This window comes from Equus asinus, chromosome 20 (assembly GCF_041296235.1).
Source record: "Equus asinus isolate D_3611 breed Donkey chromosome 20, EquAss-T2T_v2, whole genome shotgun sequence".
NCBI classification, from domain to species: Eukaryota; Metazoa; Chordata; class Mammalia; order Perissodactyla; family Equidae; genus Equus; species Equus asinus.
The window spans coordinates 56,820,757-56,844,214 of NC_091809.1; the positions used below are offsets into that span (position 1 = coordinate 56,820,757).

At 36.2% G+C, this 23,458-nt stretch overlaps 1 protein-coding gene across 4 annotated transcripts in view; it reads left to right on the forward strand.

Moving 5' to 3' along the window:
- The first annotated feature begins 3 nt into the window (after positions 1-3).
- The window catches only part of KBTBD3 (kelch repeat and BTB domain containing 3), a 38,168-nt gene continuing 14,713 nt past the window's right edge, over positions 4-23,458 (forward strand). Inside the window, exon 1 of one of the 4 annotated variants that reach the window (XM_014851339.3) lies at positions 4-142. The gene's annotated coding sequence lies outside the window, so the exon portion shown is untranslated. Of the gene's footprint in view, positions 567-23,458 lie in introns of all 4 variants that reach the window. The other 3 variants (XM_014851340.3, XM_070490359.1, XM_070490360.1) reach the window with 3 other exon arrangements.

Here is a 23,458-nt window from a genome sequence, read left to right on the forward strand (position 1 = left end):
AGGGTGGGACCAAGGCCGAGAGCCGGAGAGTTACGCCAGTCACACTTGGAGGAGCGCTAACGGGACAGCGGTGCAGGCCAATCGCAGTCAGTCCTCTGGAGGCCGAGAGACTGGGGTGGAGATTCGGAGACTGCAGTTGCAGGTGGGTGAGCTTTGGGGTCTGGAGGAGTGGGATAGTAGCACCTTATTCCTGGGGGCCCAGGTCGGCCCCCATGACCCACACGGGAGAAAATTCCCGTGGCTTCAGGTCCCTCTGCCGCTCCTTCTTGTTCATGGGCGGGACAGGATCCGCGGCTGGGAGGGGACTGCATGATGCCCCCTGGAGTTGTGCTGTACGGTGGCCCTGAGTTGCCTTCCTCCCTCCTCTCCCAGCTCCTTCTGCCGAAGCCCCCCTCAACCCAGGACGCTCCCCATCCCTAACAGCTGCCCACCCTGAAACTTGCCTCCGAGGGCCTGGCCAAGAGACTGCCTCCAGTGCGGGTGCGGGCCCCGCCTGAATCCGAGGCTGGCAGCCAGCAGCTGGGCTAATGCTGCTGATCCTTTACTGCGGCCGTCAAGTGACCCAGGTGCTGTGTTGCTGTTGCCAAGTCTATTGCAGTTTTAGGAAGAGGGTTCTGTTGTGGAGGCACCAGTGTTTCCATCATATCAGAGGTCCTTGCTGTAAAAGCAGCAGAACCAAGTAAATAACTTCAGCAGCCCTTCAGAGTTACTCTGTGCCTTTGCTCATTTATCTTAGACTTTATCAAGGGCCGTCCTGAGTCTCTGTTTCCACAGTTCTACCTAGACGGTGGGTGACTCTTCTGTGAAAGCCCTCGTGATCAAAGCCCATTGCGGGTTTTGGCCCAGGGCAAAGTTGGTCTCTGCAGATGAATGTGAATTCCTAACTTTGTGGTAGATTAAATGCCGATTCCCTTCTTCCTTTGGCTGTCAGGAAATGTCAACTAAGGCCAACACAGTTTACCTGGGGATTATTTCCATACCCTTTAAAATGGGTTCTATTCTGTTTTTATCTATACTTGTTTCCATTAGCTTTTCATGATATCATGAGCCCCCTCCAGTCCTTTGCAAGTAGATGAGATTTTGAACACACAAATTCTCAAAGTGCTGTGAAATGAATCACTGTCTTCATATATCTACTTAGCTAATACTCACTAAAACCCTGCGTCAGGTGCCATATTTAAGATCTGCTTATGACCTGCAGAGAGCTTACAATCTAGCAAGGCAGATAAAACGTGCAAAAAAGCTGCTAGAGAAAATGTAAAGATGTGTAAGGTATAAGGTATCTATTAATGCCCATGTCAGTAATGATCATAACTCGTTCTCCACTTTTAATTTTATATATCTAGGCATCATATTATAACTTTTCCATTCTTGTCTTTTTGAACTGTTTTTTTAGAGTTTCAGTATATTATTTTTCTGTTTCTGAAAAACTTCTGTGTACATTAGCTCGTGTTCTTCTGTGCAATAATTATTACTGATGTAGAAACTGAGATCAGAACCAGAATTTGTGGAATTATTTAAATTCGGGTTTAGGAATTCTTAGTCCGTTCTTTTACAATTGAACTAAGCTCTGTGTATTCAATCTATAGAGCCTAGTATACAGTCAGGTAACGTAGTGGTTAATTGTACTTGTTCTCTCTGCCTAGAATGTTCTCTTCTCCCGTCATCACATTCCTTGTTCCTCTGTGTCATTCAGGTCTCAGCTCAAATGTCATACCAAAGAGAATTTCTCTGCACAACCAACCTAAAAGCTCACTTTCGTCACTCCCTACTCCCAACTCCGAGCCTAGTACCCTAGTGGGCACTCTTTATAGGTTTGTTTAAGCCCCTTTCCTATCTTTTTTTAAATTCTTACTTGTCATTCAAGGCTTAGCTCAAACCTTACCTTTTCTTAAGGACTATCGCAGAGTACTTTAAAAAAATATATGTCATCTGTGTAATTCATTTGGCATTTACTTGAGGGGGAATTTCACGTATACCTTACCTTTTACAAATAGTATACATCAGTAAATGTTTTACAGTAGAGTTTACTCTTTTCACAAGTTAACACTGATATTTCTATTCTGTCTACCTTTACTCCTCACTTTTTCCTTAAGGAAATATGAAGTATGCAGTTAATAACTTGCCTAACTATATTCAATAAACCCCCAAATTTTATTATGGTATTTTTTATTGCATTGGTCAGGGGAGAAAGAAGACTAAAATGGTAGAGGCTCAGCAAATTTGAGCAATAATCGTCTTGCCAGTTCCTGTTCTGTGGCTTCTTAGTAGGATTCTGAGAGACCCGTGTTCTATTTGGAGTTCTACCTCCGATTATCTGTGTGATTTTGGGTCAATCACATAACCTCTCCTAGGTACCAGTTTCAATGCAAAGGCACCAAATGAGAGCATCTCTAAGGTTTGGTGATTTTTTTTTAGGTAATGTTCATTAGCTTTTTATTGGGTCACAACTTAGACTTGATTCCATTGCAAAATTTCCTTTCCAAGACTTTAGTAAATAACTCTATAATTCTACCAATTACCCAAAGAAGAAATCTTGATTCCCCTTTTCTGTCAATTCTTTAATCTATTCCAAAGTTCTATTGGTTCTACTTCTAAAATAGAGCAAAAAATCCACCTATTTCTCTCTGTCTGCCTTGTTAATACTCTAGTTGAAATCACCATCATTTCTCACCTGAAATACTGATTAGTTTTCTAGCCTCACGAGAAGGGGAGCATTCTCTTCCTGTGCCTGCCCTCCATGCTGTGAGCATTCCTGTATCAACCTGTCTTCAGAGCTAAGTCTAGAAGTCCATGCCTTTAATTACATGCAGTATGGCTTCCTAGTTAGACTGAGAAGGAAAGGCGAGCAAAATAGGAAACCTGAAGAGTGTTGTGGCACAGAAAAGAAGGGAGACCTAGTTGATTGTGTGAATTACTCCTGAGAGATTAAATAAGACGAGGAGAGAGAAGTTAGCATTTGACTGCAAGACTAGGTAGTGTGGTGACATTGACATGAGCAGTTTTAGGAGGGTAAAAGAGAGGAACTTGATTGTAGTGGGTTGAGATGATAACTGGAGGTGAAGCTACTCTAGACTGTTTCTTAAAGAAGTTTTTCTTGGTTAGGGAGTAGAAAAGTGGGATGGTAGCTGGAGGGGAATAAAAGGTCAAAGGATAGATTTTCGTTTCTTCAAATATGGGAGATATTAGGTTTGTATGCAGTGTCCAGTAGAGTGGGAGAAATTGTTGCTGTACGAAAGAGGGTGGTTTTGTGTGTGTAGTCACCACTCTGAAATGTCCTCCAGAATGGAGGAGCTTGTTTGTCTTGTTTTTGGCTCTATGCCCAGTATCTAGAGTAGTTCCTACCACGATAATAGCTACTCCATTAATTTTATTTGGTGAATTAATGAAAGACTTAGACTCTATTTCTCTTACCTTCTTTCAATTCATTCTTCACACATCAGTCAGAAAGATATTTTAAAAAAATCAGATCACATCACTGTCCAGTTTAAAGTCTTCAGTGGTTCCTATTGCACTTAGAATAGCATTCCAGCTCCTGTGGCCTAGAGGATCCTGCATGAGGCAGCACTGGCCTTCTGCAGCCCAATCTCCTGACACTCTTTTTAACTATGCTCCAGTGATGCTGACTTTCTTTCATTTCCTAAAACTGAAGGACCCTCCTCTCCCACTTGAGGGCTTTATACATGATTTCTCCCACCAACCTCTTACCTTCTTACATTTAGGTGTCAACGTAACTGACACCTTCTCAGAAAGGCCCCTATTACTGTAGGGGACGAGAGCAGAGGCTCTGAAGCCAGACTGTCTGAGTTTACATCCCAGCTCCCTGCTTACTTGCTATGTGACTTTGGGCAAATTGGTTAAATTCTTGAAGCCTCTTTTTCCCTTTCTATAAAATGGAGACAATAATAGTATCTATTTTATACAGTTGTTCTGAGGATTAAAAGTAGTTAAAGCATGGAGTACAGAACCTGGCACATAGGAAGCATCGTATAAGTATTCACTGTTACCATTGTTATTATCTGAGGTTGGATGCTCCCCGTCTTCATTTTTATTTCCATTTCCCAGTTGTTTCTTCACAGTATTTCTAACGACTTATAATTTGTTAGTCTTCCTCACTAAATACTAAACACCAAGACAGCAGGGCTCATTTCTGTCTTTATTCTCTATGCTCTCTAGTGCCTAATTCAGTACCTGGCATAGAGTTAGCACTCTATAATAAATATTGAGTAGAATAGACCAGAAATGATACCCTATATTGAAATATCAGTGACCAAACTGATATCACGGGAAGACCTGATGAAATCAAAGCCCAGATCAGTGAGAGTAGGGCTTTAGTTTAATATTCCATTTCTATAAAGGGGTGTATGCTTTTTTGTCATTACTTTATATCAAAGACTTGGTTCTTAGGCTTGATTCTTGTACTTTTATTGATTTAATTATTTAAGTCAAATTTTAGTGAAAGACATTAAAAGAAAGAACAAGAGAACAGTTTTGAAAATCAATTCACTATTTTGAGCAGGAAGGTGTTTCATTGAAGCTGAGATACAGTCTTATAAAATACACCATTGTTTTATATGTTACTAAGAAAGAAAGCAATGCCATTTTTAACTATGATACGACTCTTTATCACTTGGATTTTTCCATACTTATGGAAAGCCCATTTTAAAAAGAATCGTATCACCCTTGAACACACATAAAAAGAAAAATATAAGCAAAATTAATTAGCTGAAGTTATTTTAAAACTTCTTCACATTCAGGATCTGACTGTTCTAATTCTCTTTCAACTCAGAGTCTTGGCGTCCATGTTTTTCCACATAATATCATTTTCTGTTACTAAGAGCATTAGTGACATGTCATTTCTTAAATGAATGTCCGTTATTGTTTCCAGGGTTTTCTTCCAAGATGCTAATACCCATTCTTCCCATTTTGATGCACATACATATGCAATGACAAATAGGTCATGCCTGCTTCCTGACCAAAAGCAATTATAAGATACCCATCAATTTCAGACATGTTAAGTGTGAGAAAATATAGTGTGTCTTAAAATTAGTGAAATATGATATTGAATTTGCAGAATACTTGGAAAAAATAATTCCTTTGCAGATCGTTTTAAGAGTTGTTTAACGATTAATAATAATGTTACTGGCTAAGTGTATGTTATTGATTTTAACCATTAATATTTATATACCACTTGACAATGTTAATTTAATATTCGTGATATCATTTAACCATCACAACAGTACAATGTAATAGGTGTGTTGCACTTTGCAGATGAGAAAGCCAAAGCCTTAGAGAGCGTCAGTAGGAGTCACTAGTAAGTGATGAACCGTTTATGACTGTTTCTTCAGCTCCGAATACCAAGTTCTTTGTTATTTGCAAAATACACTAATACAAGTGGAGATTTACTCAAGCTAGATTTAAGAAATGGAAAATTTTAGCTTCTTGGATTTGTCATTCTGTGTAGAATATACGTGGCAGGCTTTATCTTTTTTTTTTTAAGATTGGCCCTGAGCTAACATCTGTCACCAATCTTCTTTTTTCTTTTCTTCTTCTTCTCCCCAAAGCCCCCAGTACATAGTTGTATATTCTAGTTGTAGGTCTTTCTAGTTCTGCAATATGGGACGCCGCCTCAGCATGGCTTGATGAGCAGTGCTAGGTCTGCGCCCATGATCTGAACCAGTTAAACTCTGGGCCATGGAAGCAGAGCGCGTGGACTTAACCATTTGACCACAGAGCCAGCCCAGGCTTTATCTTTTAACAAACTTTATAAAGTGAATAGCTTTGTATGATCCTAATATATTTGAGAATACTTATTTGAGAATATGTGAACATTTCTGGTAAAGTTTGCTTTTGTTACTATTTATAGAAATAAGATTTACTTTTTGCTTACATCATTGGGTTTAGTTCTTTTTTTATTGAGATATTATTGACATGTTGGTTTCAGGTGTACAACATAGTGATTTGATATGATTCAACTCTTACTCATGAACAATGAGCCTCAGTAATTGACTTAATACAACACAAGATCTAAATTGCATAATGTTTTTGATGACAATGAAGTTAAAAAATGTTTGTTGTTGGGGTTTCAAGACCTATGCCACTATGCAGAAATATAGTTTTTATCCTTTTGAAAGCCTCAGGTTTGAGTACCTTTTAGCTATTTTGTTGTAAATTCAACTTATTTTAAAAGATTGAGGAAGTGCCTCATACCAAAAATGAAATGAATAAGAAGAAAATTGGAATGACAAGATAGTTTCTGAATTGAATTTGTTTCATCGTCTTTTTCTTTTAATTTTTATTTTGAAGTAATTATAGTTATACAGGAAGTTACAAAGGTAGTATAGAGAGATCGCATGTATCCTTTGCCCAGTTACCCCAATGGTTACATCTTACATAAGTTTTGTCCAAAATCAGAACTAGGAATTTGGCATTGTACATTGTGTGTTTATAGTTCTGTGTCATTTTATCCCATGTGTAGATTCCTGTAACTACCGAATTACGAGTTCCTATAGATGGCTACAAATGTCTCCCTTTTGCATACCCACCTCTCTCCACCACCCCTGGCCACCCATGCCACAGTCCTCAATCCCTGGAAACCACTGATCTGTTTTCCATGTCTATAATTTTGTCATTTCAAGAATGTTACAGAAATGGAATTATACAGTATGTAACCCTTTGAGACTGGCTTTTTTCCCTCAACATAATGTCCTTGAAATCCATCTAAGTTGTCATGTATATCAGTAGTTTGTTCCTTTTTAACAGTGAGTAGTATTCCATGATATGGGTGTACCACAGTTTGTAAACTCATTCATCTATTGAGCAACATTTTGGTTGTGTACAGTTTTTGACTATGTAAATAAAGATGCTGTGAAAAATCATGTACAAGTTTATGTGAGTACATGTTTTTATTTCTCTAGGGGAAATGCTGAGATGCGTGATTATTGGATAATATGGTGTGTGTTTAGCTTTTTTTTCCAGTTTTATTGAAATATAATTGATATAACATTGTGTTAATTTTAGGTGTACAGCATAATGATTTGATATATGTGTATATTGCAAAATGATTACCATAATAAGTTTAGTTAACATCCATCACCTCACATAATTATAATTTTTTTCTTCTGATGAAAACTTCTAAGATCAGCTTTCTTAGCAACTTTCAAATATATAATGCAATATTGTTAACTATAATCATCGTGCTGTACATTGTATCTCCAGAACTTACTTATCTTATAAGTGGAAGTTTGTACCTTTTTGATCACCTTCACTCAGTTCCCCTGCCCAGCACCCCCACCTCTGGCAAACACCAATTTGTTCTCTGTTTCTATGAGTTTGGTTTTATTTTAGATTCCACATATAAGTGAGATCATACAGTATTTGTCTTTATCTAACTTATTTTACTTAGCGTAATGCCCTCAAGATCCATTCATGTTGTTGGAAATGGCGACAAAAAATGGATTCATTTTTTATGGCTTAGTAATGGTCCACTGTGTGTGTATACACTCACATACGCACATATGTATATATATATATGCACACACATATATATCATATATATATTTGTATATATATCACATTTTCTTTAGCCATTCACCCATCCCTGAACATTTAAGTTGTTTCAGTGTTTTGGCTATTGTAAATAATGCTGTAATGAACATGGGGGTGCAGATAATCTCTTCAGGATAGCGATTTAGTTTCCTCTGGCTATATACTCAGAAGTTGAATTCTTGGGTCATATGGTAGATCTATTTTTAATTTTTTGAGGAACCTTGATACTGTTTTCTATATTAGCTGTACCAATTTACAATTCATACAAAAGTGTACAAGGATTCCCTTTTCCCCACATCCCTAACAGCACTTTTATCTCTTGTCTTTTTGACAGTAGCCATGCTGACAGTTGTGAGGTAATCTGTCATGGTTTTGATTAGCATTTTCCTGATGATTAGTGATGTTGAGCACCTTTTCACATACCTGTTGGTCATTTGAATATCTTCTTTGGAAAAATGTATGTTAATGTCCTTTGCCTTTTTATTTTCCTCCAAGGAAGCTTTGCCTTGAGCTAACATCCATTGCCAATCTTCCTCTTTTTACTTGAGGAAGATTGGCCCTGAGCTAACACCTGTACCAGTCTTCCTCTATTTTGTATGTTGGTCACCACCACAACATGGCCACTGACAAGTGGTATAATACACACGTGGGACCCAAACCTGGGCTGCCGAAGAAGAGTGTGCCAGACTTAACTACCAGGCCATGGGGCTGGCCCCTCTTTGCCCATTTTTTTATTGGATTATTTCGAGTTTTTTGCTATTGAGTTGTATGAGCTCTTTAATTATGTTGGGTATTAACACTTTATCAGATGTGTGCTGTGAGAATATTTTCTTCTATTCCATAGGTTGACTTTTCAGTTTTTTAATTTTCTTTTACTGTGCAGAAGCTTTTTACGTTGATGTAATCCCACTTGTTTATTTTTTATTTTGTTGCTTGTGCTTTAGATGTCATATCCAAAATATTATTTCTAATACCAGTGTCGAGGAGATCATTCCCTATTTTTCTTCTAAGATTTTTGTGGTTTCAGGTCTTACATTTGTGTCTTGAGTTGATTTCAAGTTAATTCTTTGTGAGTGATGTGAGACAGGGGTCTAGTTTCATTCCTTTGCATGTGAATATCCTATTTTCCCAGCACCATTTACTGAAGAAACTGTCTTTTCTCCATTGAGTATTCGTGGCTTCTTTGTCAAATGTTAGTTGATTGTATATGTGTGAGTTTGCTTCTGGGATCTCGATTCTGTTCCATTTGTCTGTGTGTCTGTTTTTATGCCGGTATCTTACTGCTTTGATTACTATAGCTTTCTAATATAGTTTAAGATCAGGAAATGTGATATGTGTAGCTTTGTTCTTCCTTCTCAGGATTGCTTTGGCTATTCGGTCTCTGTGATAGTTGCATACAAATTTTAGGATTGTTTTACTATTTCTGTTAAAAATGCCTTGGGAATCTTAATAAGGATTACATTGAATCTACAGTTGGCTTTGGGGAGTATGGACATTTTAAAAATATTAATTCTTCCAATTTATGAACATAAGGTATCTTTCCATTTATTTGTGTCTTCAATTTCTTTCATCAACGTCTTATAGTTTTCACCATTGAGTTTGACGGTGGGCTTGTCATATATGGCCTTTATTATGTTTAGTTACTTTCCTTCTATGCCCAATTTGTTGAGAGTTTTTATCGTGAATGGATGTTAAATTTTGTCAAATGCTTTTTCTGCATCTATCAAGATGATCATATGATTTTTATTTTTCTATTAATATGTTTAATAACATTTTTTGATTTGTGTATATTGAACTTTCCTTGCATCCCAGGAATGAATCCCACTTGATCATGGTGTATGATCCTTCTAATGTGCTGTTGAATTCAGTTTGCCAGTATTTTGTTGAGAATTTTGCAGCTATATTCACAAGGTATATTGGCCTGTAGTTATCTTTTTTTGCTGTGGCCCTCTCTGGCTTTGGTATCACAGTAATGCTGACCTTATAAAGTGAGTTTGGGAGTGTTCCTTTCTCTTTATTTTCCTGTAAGAGTTTCAGAAGTGTTGGCCTTAATTCTGCTTCAAATGTGTGGTAAAATTTACCTATGAATCCATCTGCTCCTGGGCTTTTCTTCATCAGGAGGTTTTTGATTACTGATTCAATCTCATAGTAATTGGTCTGTTCATATTTCCTATTTCTTCATTATTCATACTTAAGAGGTATATTTCTAGGAATTTATCTATTTCTCCTAGTTTGTCCATTTAGTGTATAATTGTTCATAGTAGTTTCTTAGGACATTTGGTACCTGTAGTATCAATTGTAATGTTTCTTCTTTCATTTATAATTTTATTTATTTGTGTCCTTTCTTTCCTTGGTTAGTCTAGGTAAAAGTTTGTCAATTTTCTATATCTTTTCAAAGAATCAACTCTTAGTTTTATCCATCTTTCTATTGTTTTCTTGTTTTCTATTTCATTTATTCCTGCTCTAATCTTTATTATTTTCTTACTTCTGCTAACTTTGGGCTTATCCTGTACTTCTTTTTGTAGTTCCTTGAGATGTAAAATTAGATTGTTTATTTAAGGTCTTTCTTTTTTCTTGATGTATGTGTTTATTGCTATGAACTTCTCTCTTAGAACTGCTTTTGCTCATCTCATAGGTTTTGGTATGTTGTGTTTCCATTTTTGTTTATCTAAAGATACTTTTTTATTTCCTTTTTCTAATACATTGGTTATTCATAAGTGTGTTGTATAATTTTCAAATATTTGCCTATTTTCCAGTTTTCCACCTGTTATTGATTTCTAGTTTTATAAGATTGTGGCCAGAAAACATAGTTGGTGTGATTTCAGTCTTCTTATGGTAAGACTTGTTTTGTGGCTTAACATATACTTTATCCCAGAATATGTTCTGTGTGCACTTGAGAATAATGAATATTCTGCTGTTGTTGGATGTAATGTTCTGTATCTGCCTGTTAGGTCCATGTGGTCTATAATGTTGTTCAAATCTTATGTTTCCTTGTTGATTCTCTGTCTGAATGATCAATCCATTGTTGAGAGTGGGGTATTAAAGTCCTTAATTATTACTGTATTACTGTTTATTACTAATTCTGTTAGTATTTGTTTTATATATTAGGTGCTCTGATGTCGGGTGCATAAATATTTACAATTGTTGTATTTTCTTGATCGATTGACCCCGTTATCGTTATATAATGATCTGCTTTGTCTCTTTTGGCCATTTGTAGCTTAAAGTCTATTTTGTCCAGTATAACTGTAGTTACCTCTGCTTTCTTTTGGGTACCCTTTGCTTGAAATATCTTTTGCTATTTCTTCACTCTGAGTTTACGTGTGTCTTTAAAACTAAAGTGAGTCTCCTGTAGGCAGCGTATCATTGGATCTTGTTTTTTAATCCATTCAGCCATTCTATGTCTTTTAATTGGAGAATTTAATCCATTTATGTTTAAAGGAATTATTAATTGGTAAGGACTTACTGTTGCAATTTTAAGTGTGTTTTGACCATTTTGTAGATCTCTGGTTCCTTCTGTTGTATCTTGCTGTCTTCTTCATTTTTTGATGACTTTTTGTAGCAGTATTCTTTGACCACTTTATCATAATCTTTTATGTGACTACTACAGGTTTTTCCTTTGTGGTTACCATGAGGCTTACATAAAATATCTTATATTTATAGCAATCTATTTTAAGCTGATAACAACTTAATTTTGATAACATACATAAGTCTTACATTTTTACCTCTCCTTTCTTGCATTTTGGGTTATTGATGTTCCAGTTTACGTGTATTTTATATTGTGGATCCAATAACAAATTACTGTAGTTAACGTTATTTTTATTCATTCATTCATTCATTCATTTATTTATTTATTTTGAGGAATATTAGCCCTGAGCTAACACCTGCTGCCAGTCTTCCTCTTTTTGCTGAGGAAGACTGGTCCTAAGCTAACATCCATGCCCATCTTCCTCTACTTTATATGTGGGACGCCTACCACAGCATGGCGTGCCAAGCGGTGCCATGTCCGCACCTGGGATCTGAACCGGTGAACCCTGGGCTGCTGAAGTGGAACCTGAGAACTTAACCTCTGTGCCACTGGGCCAGCCCCTATGGTTATTTTTTAATACATTTGTTTTTTTAACTTTTAAACTAGAGTTGTAACTGAATTGTATACCATCGTTGCAATACTAGAGAATCTGACTTTTACTAGATATGTACCATTACCTGTTTTACACTTACATTCATATGCTCTTATAATATTAATCAGCATCCTTTTATTTCTGCTTGAAGGACTCCCTTTAGTATTTCTTGTAAGGCAGGAATACTAATACTGAATTCTCTCAGCTTTTGTTTGTTCAGGAAAATCATCATCTTTTACTCATTTGTGAAGGACAGCTTTGCTAGGTATAGTATTCTTAGTTGACAGGATTTTTCTTTTAATATATTGATTATATCAACCTATTCTCTCCTGGCCTGCAAAATTTCTGTTGAGAAATCTACCCATCGTCTTAATGGATCTAATTTAGTCTAATTTTTCCTAATTTCATGGGGGTAGGTTATTCTTTATGATGTGGTGTTCTCCTCTTGCTTGCCAAATTCTTCCTTTGTCTTTGACTTTTGGAAATTTAATTATAATGTATCTCTGTGTAGCCCTTTTTGATTTCAACTTATTTGGGGTCCTTTGGGCCTCATGACTCTGGATGTCCATTTCTTTCCCCAGGTTTGGAAAGTTTTCAACCATTAGTGCTTTAAAAACACTTTCTGTTCCTTTTTCTTTCTCTTCTCCTTTTGGGATTCCCATAATGCATGTATTGTTCTATTGATGGTGTCCCATGAGTCCTGTAGTCTTTCTTCACTCTTTTTCATTCTTTTTGCTTCTCTAACTGAATAATTTCAAATGACCTATCTTCTAGTTCACTGATTCTTCCATCTGCTTGATCAAGTCTGGTGTTGAAGCTCTCCCTTCAGGTCAGTCATTGTATTCTTGAACTCTAGGATTTCTATTGTTTTTTTCTTTAACAGTTTCTATTTCTTTGTTGAACTTCTCATTTTGTTCATGCATTTTTTTTTCCCTAATTTCATTTAGTTGTCTGTGTTTTCATGTAGTTTACTATAAACTTCAAGGGCATTATTCTGAATTCTTTGCAGAGAGTTCATAGTTCTCCATTTCTTTAGGTTCAGTTATTACAGCTATTGCTTTCCTTTGCTGGTATAATGTTTACCTGATTCTTTCTGATCTTTGATTCTTTGCATTGGTATCTATGCATTTGAGTAAGTGGTCTCCTCTTCCATACTTTACAAGTTGACTTCTTCAGAGACAGTCTTTCACCAGTAAGCTCAGCTTGGGGTTCAGGACAGGTCAGCTGGTAGCATCCTTGGGCAGGTGGGGCTTGATATTGAGGTTTCTCTTTGGGTAAGGCCACTGACTGAACTGAGTTCAGGGTGGGTACCACCATCTGGGAACATTTGGATAAAACTACTCCCTTGGTTCTCTGCCCAAGTACAATTGTAGGATGGGCTCTTTAGTTGCTCTGATTCTCTGGTCAATGTCCCTAGTCAAATGGGACTGGTGCTATACTCAGCAGTTAGGCAGGCCTGCAAATTTGCTTCTTTGCCTGAGTGGAACCATAGAATGTGCTTCGGAGTTGTTAGGTTTGATTGCTGGGAACCTGAAAACAGAAAAGCTGCCCACCAAGCTCCCAGCTCAGACAGTATCACCAGCTTTGCTCTGCAGATGGACAGACCGCTGGCTTGGCTCTCTGCTTGAGTGGAGGTGTCAGCATGGATGTAGACTGTGTTATGCAGCTGCCCAGGTATTTTGGTTAGGCTTCATCATGGGCACGACAGGAGGAATATTCAGCCCTAGTCAGGGCTTCAAATTTGCTTCCCAGCCTGGGCAGGGCTGTACAACAGGCTCCACAGCCAGTATGGCTTGCTTGCCAGGAACCCAAATCAGGCAAAACTGTGCATCAAGCTCCCTGACTAGATGGAGTCATCAGCTGGGCAGTCTCTGGCTTGGTATTCCACACAAGTACTGTTAGGCTACTCAGTCTCCTGGGTGCTCTAGCCAGACTTTCTGGCTAACAAGACTGGGCATTGCACTCAGCAGTAGACAGCACTCGGAAGTAGCTTTCTTGCCTGGCTGAGGTGGCAAAACAGGGTCCAAGGCCACATTGTTTGGAGTCTTGAATCAGGCAGAACTGCCCACTGAGTTCCCTGGTCAGATGGGGTCACTGTCTTGTATTTAGCTTTTTAAGATTCTGCCAAATAATTCCTGCTAGCAATGTATGGGTGATTCAGTGACTCTGCATCCTCTCAAGCATTTGGTGTTATCACTTTATATTAGCCATTCTAATAGATGGGTAATGATATTTCATTGTGGTCTTAATTTTGCATTGTGATAATAACTAATGATGCTAAACATTCTTAGTGTGTTTATTTGCCGTATGTATATTCTTTTTGGTGAAATATTTCATTGTCTTTGGCCTTTCTTTTAATTGGATCATTTGATTTTTTACTGATGAGTTTTGAGAGTTCTTTATATATTGTAGATATGAATCCTATATGAGATTTTATTTGCAAATATTTTCTTCCAGCCTGTTGCTTGTGTTTTCATCCTTTTAACAGGGTCTTTCGCAGAGGAAAATGTTTTTATTTTGATGAAATTCAATCTATCAACTTTCTCCTTCTGTTTGATGGACTATGCTTTTAATGTCATAACTAAGAACTCAGCCAGCCCTGGTGGTCTAGTGCTTAAGATTTGGTCCTAACATCACCATAGCCCAGGTTTGTTTCCTCATCAGAGAACCACATCACTCATCTGTCAGTTGTCGTACTGTGGTGGCTGCATGTTACTGTGATGCTGAAAGCTATGCCACTGGTATTTCAAATACAGCGGAGTCACCCATAGTAGACAGGTTTCAGCAGAGCTTCCAGACTAAGATGACTAGGGAGAAGGACCTGGACACCCACTTCAGAAAAAATTAGCCATGAAAACCCTGTGAATAGCATGGAGCATTGTCTGGTATAGTGCCGAAAGGTGAGAGGGTGGCACAAAACAATGAGGCAGGGTTCCACTCTGTTGTTTACAGGGTCACTAGGAGTTGGAATCAGTTTGACTGCACTAACAACAAAAGAACTCATTGACCAATCCCTGGTCTCAAAGATTTGCTCCTATATTTTCTTCTCAAAGTTTTTATAGGTTTAAATTTTATATTTAAGTGTATGGTGCATTTTTAGTTAATTTTTGTATGAAGTATGATGTTAGATCAAAGGGTTTTTTTGTCAAAGGTTTTTTTGGGGGTTTTTTTGCCTGTAGATATCCATTTCTTTCAACATTATTTGTTAAAAGGTCTGTACTCCATTGGATTTCTTTTGAACTTTGCTCAAAAATCAGTTGATTTTACTTGAGTGGAACTATTTCTTAGTTATATATTCTGTTTCACTGATCTATGTGTCAATATTTTCACCAATATCAGTCTTTATGTTACTGTAGCTGCATGATAAGTCTTGAAATCAGGTAGACTGATTCTTCCCACATTATTATCATTTTTCAAAATTGTGTTAGCTATTCTAGTTTCCCTGAATTTTTTATAGATTTCTTGGGATTGTCTACATACACAATCTTGTCCTCTCTAAATAGAGACAGTTTATTTCTACCTCTCCAGTGTATATGTCTTTCATTGAATATTTTTGCCTTTGTGTGCTGACTAGAGCTTCCATTACTATGATAAATAGCAGTGGTAAGAGTGGACATCCTTGCCATTTTCCTCATCTTAGAGCAAAAACATTCAGTCTCTTAGCATTTATGATGTTAGCTATTGGTTTTTTATAGATGTTCTTTATCAAGTTGGAGTTCTTCCCTATTCCTTGTTTGCTGAGAGTTTTTGTCATGAATAGGTGTTGGATTTTCAAATGTTTTTACTGTGTCAATTGATACAATCATGTAATTTTTCATTTTTAGCTTGCTAAAATGATGGATTGCATTGAATGATATTCATATATTGAACCGTGCTTACATTCCTGGATAAACCTACTTGGTCATAGTGTATAATTCCTTTTATAAATTCCTGAATTATTTTCACCAATTTTCTTAAAGAATTTTTACATTTATACATGTAAGGGATATTGATCTGTACTTTTGGGATTTTTTTGGTACTATCTTTGTCTGGGATACCACAGTAATACTTACTTCATAAAATTAGTTGGGAAGTGTTCCCTCCTCTTCTGTGTTCTAGAAGAAATTGTATAGCTTTGGTATTAATTCTTCATTATGCTTTTGATAAATTTAATTTCCTTTTGCATTTCATCTTGATAAGTTGTTGTAATGTGCGTTTTTTGAGGAATTAGTCCATTCATCTACACTATCAAATTGTTATCTGTAGAATTGTTATAGTATTCCCTTATCCTTTTGATGTCTTCAAGGTCTGTAATGATTCTGATGTTTCATTCCTGATATTAGTGGTTTGTGTCTTCTCTCTTTTATTCTTTGTCAGTCTTGCTAGAGATTTCTCTATTTTATTGAACTTTTCAAAGAATAAGCTGTTTCATTGGTTTTTCTCTGCAGTTTCTGTTTTCAGTTTCATAGCTTTCTGCTTGTTATTATTTCCTTTTTTCTGTCTACATTGAGTTTACTTTGCTCTTCTTTTTCCAGTTTCTTGATGTAGGAGTTTAGATTATTGATTTGAGATCTTTATTCTTTTCTAATACATGCGTACCTTGGACATACTGTGAGGTCAGTTCCAGACTGCCAAAATAAAGCAAATATCACGATAAGTGAATCACATGAATTTTTTGGTTTCCCAGTGCATATGAAAGTTATGTTTCTAAATACTGTAGTCTATTAAGTGTGCAATAGCATTATGTCTAAAAAAATGTACATACTTTAATTAAAAAATACTTGCTAAAAAATGCTAACCATTATCTGAGTCTTCAGTGAGCATAATCTTTTTGTGGAGGAAGATCTTGGAAAAAATGTAATATCTTCAAAGTGCTATGAAGCAAAGCACAATAAAACAAGATATGCCTGTATAAGCACTTAGTGCTGTGAATTTTCCTCTCAGCATTGTTTTAGCTACTCCCATACATTTTGATATGTTGTATTTTCATTTTTATTCAGTTCAATGTTTTTTTTTTTTTAATTTCCCTTGAGACTTTCTCTTTGATTCATAGATTGCTTAGAAGTGTGTTATTTAGTTTCCAAGTGCATGGAGATTTTCATGTTATCTTTTTCTTATTGAGTTCTAGTTTGATTTCATTGTGGTCAGAGAACATAGTGTGTGATTTCAATTCTTTTAAATCATTTGAGGTTTATTTTGTGGGTCAGGAAATGGTCACTCTTGGTATATGTTTCATAGGCTCTTGAAAATAATGTATTCTCTTGTTAGATGGAGTTTTCTATAAATGTTAATTAGATTCTGTTGGTTGATGGTGTTGTTGAGTTCTTCTATATCATTGCCGATTTACTCTTCTTTTGTTCTATTAATTTCAGAGAGGGGTGTTAAAGTCTCCAGCAATATTGGTGCATTTGTCTATTTTTCATTTCAGTTCTATCAGTTTTTGCTTCACATATTTTGCAGCTGTGTTGTTTGATACGTACACATTTAGGTTTGCTGTGTCTTTTTGGTAGATTGACATTCTGTAACATTCCTCTCTGTTCCTGATAATTTTCTTCACTGAAGTCTACTTTATCTGATATTAAGATAGCCACACATTTAAAAAATTTTTTAGTTAATGCATGTATGTTATATCTTTTTCCATCCTTTGACTTTCAACCTACTTATACCATTGTATTTGAAATGAGTTACTTGTGGAAAGCATAAATTTGGGTCATTTTTTAAAATCTGCTCTGCTAATATGTCTTTTAATTGGTGTATATAGACCACTTACATTTAGTGCAATTATTGATTTGTTAGTACTTGTCCTTTTTTGTTTGTTTTCTGTTTACTCTCTCTTATAATGTCTCTCGTTTCTTTTTTTGCCTTCCTGTGGGTTACTTGAACCTTTTTAGAATTCCATTTTGATTCAGCTCGAGTGGCTATGAGTATATCTCTTTGTATAGATTTTTTGAGTGGTTCTAGCAGTCACATTATTTATACGTATATATGTAATACATGTATGTGTGTGGATATATGTACACACACACAATGTATATTTTATGACAATACTAGTGTCAGCATTTTACCAGTTTAAGCAATGTGTAGAAACTTTATGCCCTTTTGCTTCCTTTACTCTCCCTCATATCCTCATAATATAATTGTTTTATGTAATTCTTTTATGTACATTGAGAGCCATGTTAGGCAGTGTTATAATTTTTGCTTCAACCATCAAACATAATTTAGAAAAATCAGGGAGAGACAGAAAGTCTATTGTATTTAACCAGGTTATTACTCTTTCTCTAGTCTTTCTTTTTTTATTCTTTTTTTGTGTGTGTGATTGCATCCCAATAAAACTTTATGGACATTACAATTTGAATTTCACGTCACAAAATATTATTGACCTTTTGATTTCTTTTTTTTTTATTGAGGTAAAATTGGTATATAATATTATATAAGTTTCAGGTCTATGACATTGTAATTTGATACCTGTATACACTACAAAGTGCTCAACACCAAAAATCTAGTTACCATCCATTACCATATAATTGATCCCCTTTACCCATTTCACTCTTCTCCCATCCCCCTTCCCCTCTCGTAACCACCAGTCTGTTCTCTTTATCTATGAGTTTGGTTTGGTTTTGTTTGTTCACTTGTTTTGTTTTTTCAGATTCCACATGTGAATGAAATCATATGGAATTTGTCTTTCTTTGACTTATTTCACTTAAGTGTCATACCCTCAAGGTCCATCCATGTCACACATGGCAAGGTTTCATTCTTTTTTATGGCTGAGTATATTCTATTTTATATATATACCACATCCTCTTTATTAGTTCACCCATCGATGGACACTTAGATTGTTTGCATATCTTGATTATTGTATATAATGATGAATATTGTATATAATGATTGTATATAATGATGTATATAGTGAACATAGAGGTGCATATATCTTTTTGAATTAGTGTTTTTGTATTATTCAGGTAAATACTGTTGACACAAATAATCCATAACCAATCTATAAATCAAAATTGGGAGTGAGTTTATTATGAGCCAGATCTGAGCACCATATAGCCCGGGAGAGTCCTTTCACAAAGGAATGGAGCACTCCAAAGAAGTAGGAGTGTACAGAGTGATTATATACCATCAAAGCACATGTATCACAAATGATTGGAATGTCCCTTTTACAACAGTCAGAAGACAGCAATTCACACAGCAGTTGATGAACACACCAGCTAGCAGTGGTCTGCAGCTGGGTGGTCACAGCAGGTCAGCAATCAATCCCTAGCCTAGGGAGAGATGCTTATCTTTAAGGAAATGCCAATGTGGGGGAAGTTGCATCTTTCTTTATCTTAAAAGGCATTGTTCTTGTCTTCGTGATATAGTAAATACTTAAAGCAATATAACAATGTATGCTCAACGGCCACGTCAGGCCCTTTCGGAAAAACAAGGTCAGGCCGAGTTAGTTTTACACCATATGGCTTCCTCGTATATTCCAGTATTTCCTGTTGTTTTCCATTTATTTATCAATACCCAGAGGTAGAATGGTTGGATCATATGGTAGTTTTATACTAAAGTTTTTGAGGAATCTCCATACTGTTTTCTTTAATGACTACACCAATTTACATTCCCACCAACAGTGAATGAGAGTTTCCTTTTCTCTACATCCTTTCCAACACTTGTTATTTCTTATCTTTTTGATAGTAGCCAGTGTAACAATGCTCATTGTGGTTTTGATTTGCATTTCTCTAATGATTAGTGATGTTGAGGATCTTTTCATGTGCCTATTGGCCATCTGTATGTCTTCTTGAAAAAATGTCCATTCAAATCTTCTGCCCCTTTTTAAATCAGATTTTTTGTTGTTGTTGAGTTGTATCAGTTCTTTATATATTTTGGATGTTAACTAACCTGTTATAGGATACATGGTTTGCACATATCTTCGTTCATTTAGTAGATTGTTTTATTTTGATAATGGTTTCCTTTGCTATGTAAAAGCTTTTTAGTTTACAGTTTTAGTTTTAAGCTTTAGTTTAAAGTTTTTAGTTTTAAAAGTTTTTTAGTTTGATGTAGTCCCATTTGTTGAATTTTGCTTTTCTGTCCCTTGCCTTTGGAGTCAGATCCACAAAAACAGGGCTAAGACCAATGTCAAGGAACTTATCACCTATGTTTTCTTCTAGCAGTTTTATGATCACAGGTCTTCCATCCAAGTCTTTAATTCATTTTGAGTTTATTTTTGTGTATGGTGTAAGATAGTGGTCTAGTTTCATTCCTTTGTATGTGGCTGTCCAGTTTTCCCAACACGGTTTATTGAAGAGACTGTCCTTTCCCCATTGTATGTTCTTGGCTCTTTTGTCATAAATTAATTGTCCATATATGTATGGGTTTGTTTCTGGGCTCTCAGTTCTGTTCCATTGATCTATGTGTCTGCTTTTATGCCAATACCATCCTGTTTTGATTACTATGGCTTTGTAGTATGGTTTGAAATCAGGGACAATGGTACCTCCAGCATTGTTCTTCTTTCTCAAGATTGCTTTGGCTATTCAGGATCTTTTGTGGTTCCATAAAAATTTTAGGATTATTTGTTCTAGTTCTGTGAAAAATGCCATTAAAATTTCAATAGGGATTGCATTGAATCTGTAGATTGCTTTGGGTAGTATAGACATTTTAGCAATATTAATTCTTTATTAATAATTCTTTATTAATTCCAATACATGAGCACAGAATACCTTTCCATTTACTGTCATATGTCTCATAACCACATTCTGGTCAATGATGGACTGCATATATGACAGTGGTCCCATAAGATTAATATCATATAGCCTAAGTGTGTAGTAGGCTATACCATCTAGATTTGTGTAAGTACTGTAGGGAAGAAGAAGTTTTCCTCTACCCTTCTCCATTCTTCTGACTGGCCTAAGAATTAAATTGACGTGAGACAGATTTACAGGAGAAAAACAAACAAAAATTTGATAACAGGTACACGTGGGAGAAATCCAGGAAAACTGAGTAACTGGCTAAAATGGCCAAAGCCCTCACCTTTAATACCATTCTCAGCTAAAGACAAAAGAAGATGTTGGGGGTGGGGAGAGTCAGGGACTTCACAAGGAAGGCAAGCAATTCACAGGTAGGTAAAAAGGAGCAAACGTTTGGGAAATGAGTTTGGCCCCACAGAAACAGAAGAGCACAGAGGGGGCCCAACAAACACCTTTTCTAGGTTCCTCCTTGTCTACCACCTGGTTCATGTTATGCTAATGTGATAGATGGCTTCCTGAGACAGGTTTTTCTATCTGAATTCTTTCAGGCAGTTAAAGGGGAGGTAACAAGAAAACTTCCTGAATCTTTTGTTTCTTAAAAATAAAAAGCTAAAATAATCCCTGTGTTAAAGAGACACATTTTGGGGTGGCAAATTTTGTTCCCTTCGGTATACTCTATGATATTTACACAACAGCAAAATCACCTAAGGACGTACTTCTCAGAACTTGTCCTGGTCATTAAGCAATGCATGACTGTATTTGTGTTCTTTCTTCCTTCTTAATATTCCAATATTTTTTCTTTTATTATTAAATTTCTAGTTAGAGAACTTCCTTATCCACTTTTTTAGAATAAATCTGCTCATGACAAATTCTCATTTTCCCTCATCTCAGAATGTCTTGATTTCCCCTTCATTCCTAACGGATGGTTGAGGATTGGGGATGGGGTAAGTAAAGCTGAAGTGATAAATAGGGACTGGCTCATGCTAAGTCTTACATACCGTGTAAGGGAGCTTGGGTTTCTTTCTCTAGTTAATGAGGAATGTTTAGAAGGATTTTAGGTAGGAGAGGCATGATATCATTGGATTTACATTTTACATCACTCTGCTAGGAATACCACAGTGAGTAACAAAGATGTGGCTCCTATTCTCGTGGAGTTTACTATCTGATAGGGCAGATATACATATGCACACTATCAATTAAAAAAATCCAAGGGCCAGCCTGGTGTTGTAGTGGTTAAGTTTGTGCACCCTGCTTCAGTGGCCCAGGGTCTGCAGGTACAGATCTCAGGTGCGGACCTACACACAGCTCATCAAGCCATGCTGTGACAGCATCCCACATACAAAATAGAGGAAAATTGGCACAGGTGTTAGCTGAGGTACAATCTTTCTCAAGCAAAAAGAGGTAAATTGGCAACAGATATTAGCTCAGGGCCAATCTTCCTCACCAAAAAACAAATCCAAACCTTTTAAATTAATGTTACTATATGTATATGTATATATAATTTACACATAATTATTTATGCATATTTATACATATGTAAATAATTTGGAACTTGTGATGAATTAAGTCAATTATTGAAGCCCGTAGTTCATGGATAAGAAGTGAATCCAAAGATATGTGTATATAGTAATTTTTATTCATATGAATGGAAATATAAGTAAAACAACTTTATTAGAAATGTTCAAGTATCAAATTAATACAGTAGCTTTATACACAGGTATTCATTTTTGTCAAGTGGTTAAAAGTTAAAGCCTGCTGTGTTTACTCTTATGTGGAATGGCTTAGCAGAGAACTTGAAATTTTCTATTTTCTTAATTTGGTTTGAGTAAATTTCTATTCGTAGACTTTATTTAATCATAACAAGGACAAGTGCTATCAAAGAGGAGAGGTGCTAGAAAATGTATGAAAGGGGGACTCCATCCACATGATAACTAAAGCCATTGAAATGGATAAAAATCAATCAGGGAAAATAAGAAGAATTAGTAGAGAAAAGGGCCAAGGATAGAACACCAAGGATGAATAACCTTAAGTGATAAGCAATTCAGTTGAAGAATTCTTCATGCAGCACCTACTACATACCAGGTGCTGGTTGTAAATGAATTGAAAATATAGTGGAAAATACAATGTTTGGAAGGCACAAGGTGAGGAAGTTCTCTAGCTGAGGAAGGACTCACAAGGGCAGTGAGAGAAATGGCTGACAATTAGGAGAGGTGGCGGAAACCAAGGGAAGAGAATTCCAGGTAGGAAGTAGTTACCTGTATCCTCAAAAACTGAGGAAAAGTAGGTAAGGTAAGGACTGAAGTCATTGATGGTTCTTTGTGGGTGAGGTGGGGAGAGGTCAGATTACAGTGCTTTAGAGAGGGAATAATGGGCACAACTTGTATAATTTCTTTCTTTATTTTAAAGTTCAGTGAGGTGGGGCCTAGAGGAGCATGCTGATTCCAGAAAATATTTTTTGTTTTAGATGAGAAAAACTTGAGCATGCCAATACACTGAGGAGAAAGGTGGGATTTGGAGGGAAATTTGGGTAATGATTACAGCAATCTAAATTCAGCACCTACATCCATATCACAAAGCAAATCTTTTTAGACCATTAAACCAATAAATCAGAACAATACTCAAATGCCCATTAACTCATGTCTGTCCATCTAATGTAGAAGCCTATTTACTTGATCTGTGTGCCTTTATGTGTAGTATAAATAACCCCTGGCTAGTCCCTTTAAATATTCCTTTCCGTCATCATGGAATCAATAAGAGAGTCTGGCTCAAGTCTCAGCCAATTCTCTCTCTTCTTTCCGTTGATCCTGACACTCCAGATAAACTACTTCACTGCAATAGCTCTAGTATTCAACTTTTCTCTTAAGCCCTAGGAATTATTAGAGAGCTGCTGCTTCTGCCCCTCCCCCCACCACCTTATAATTATAAACTTTTTGATTAATGTGATTTATGTGATTTCCTTGCCTTTTATGTTAAATTTCTAATAGAAAATAAATACTAACTTCCTTCCTATTTAGCACATTTTATATGCTAAATTATGTATTCTTTTTAATATTCTCAACAACACAACTCGTCATTTCCTGCCTT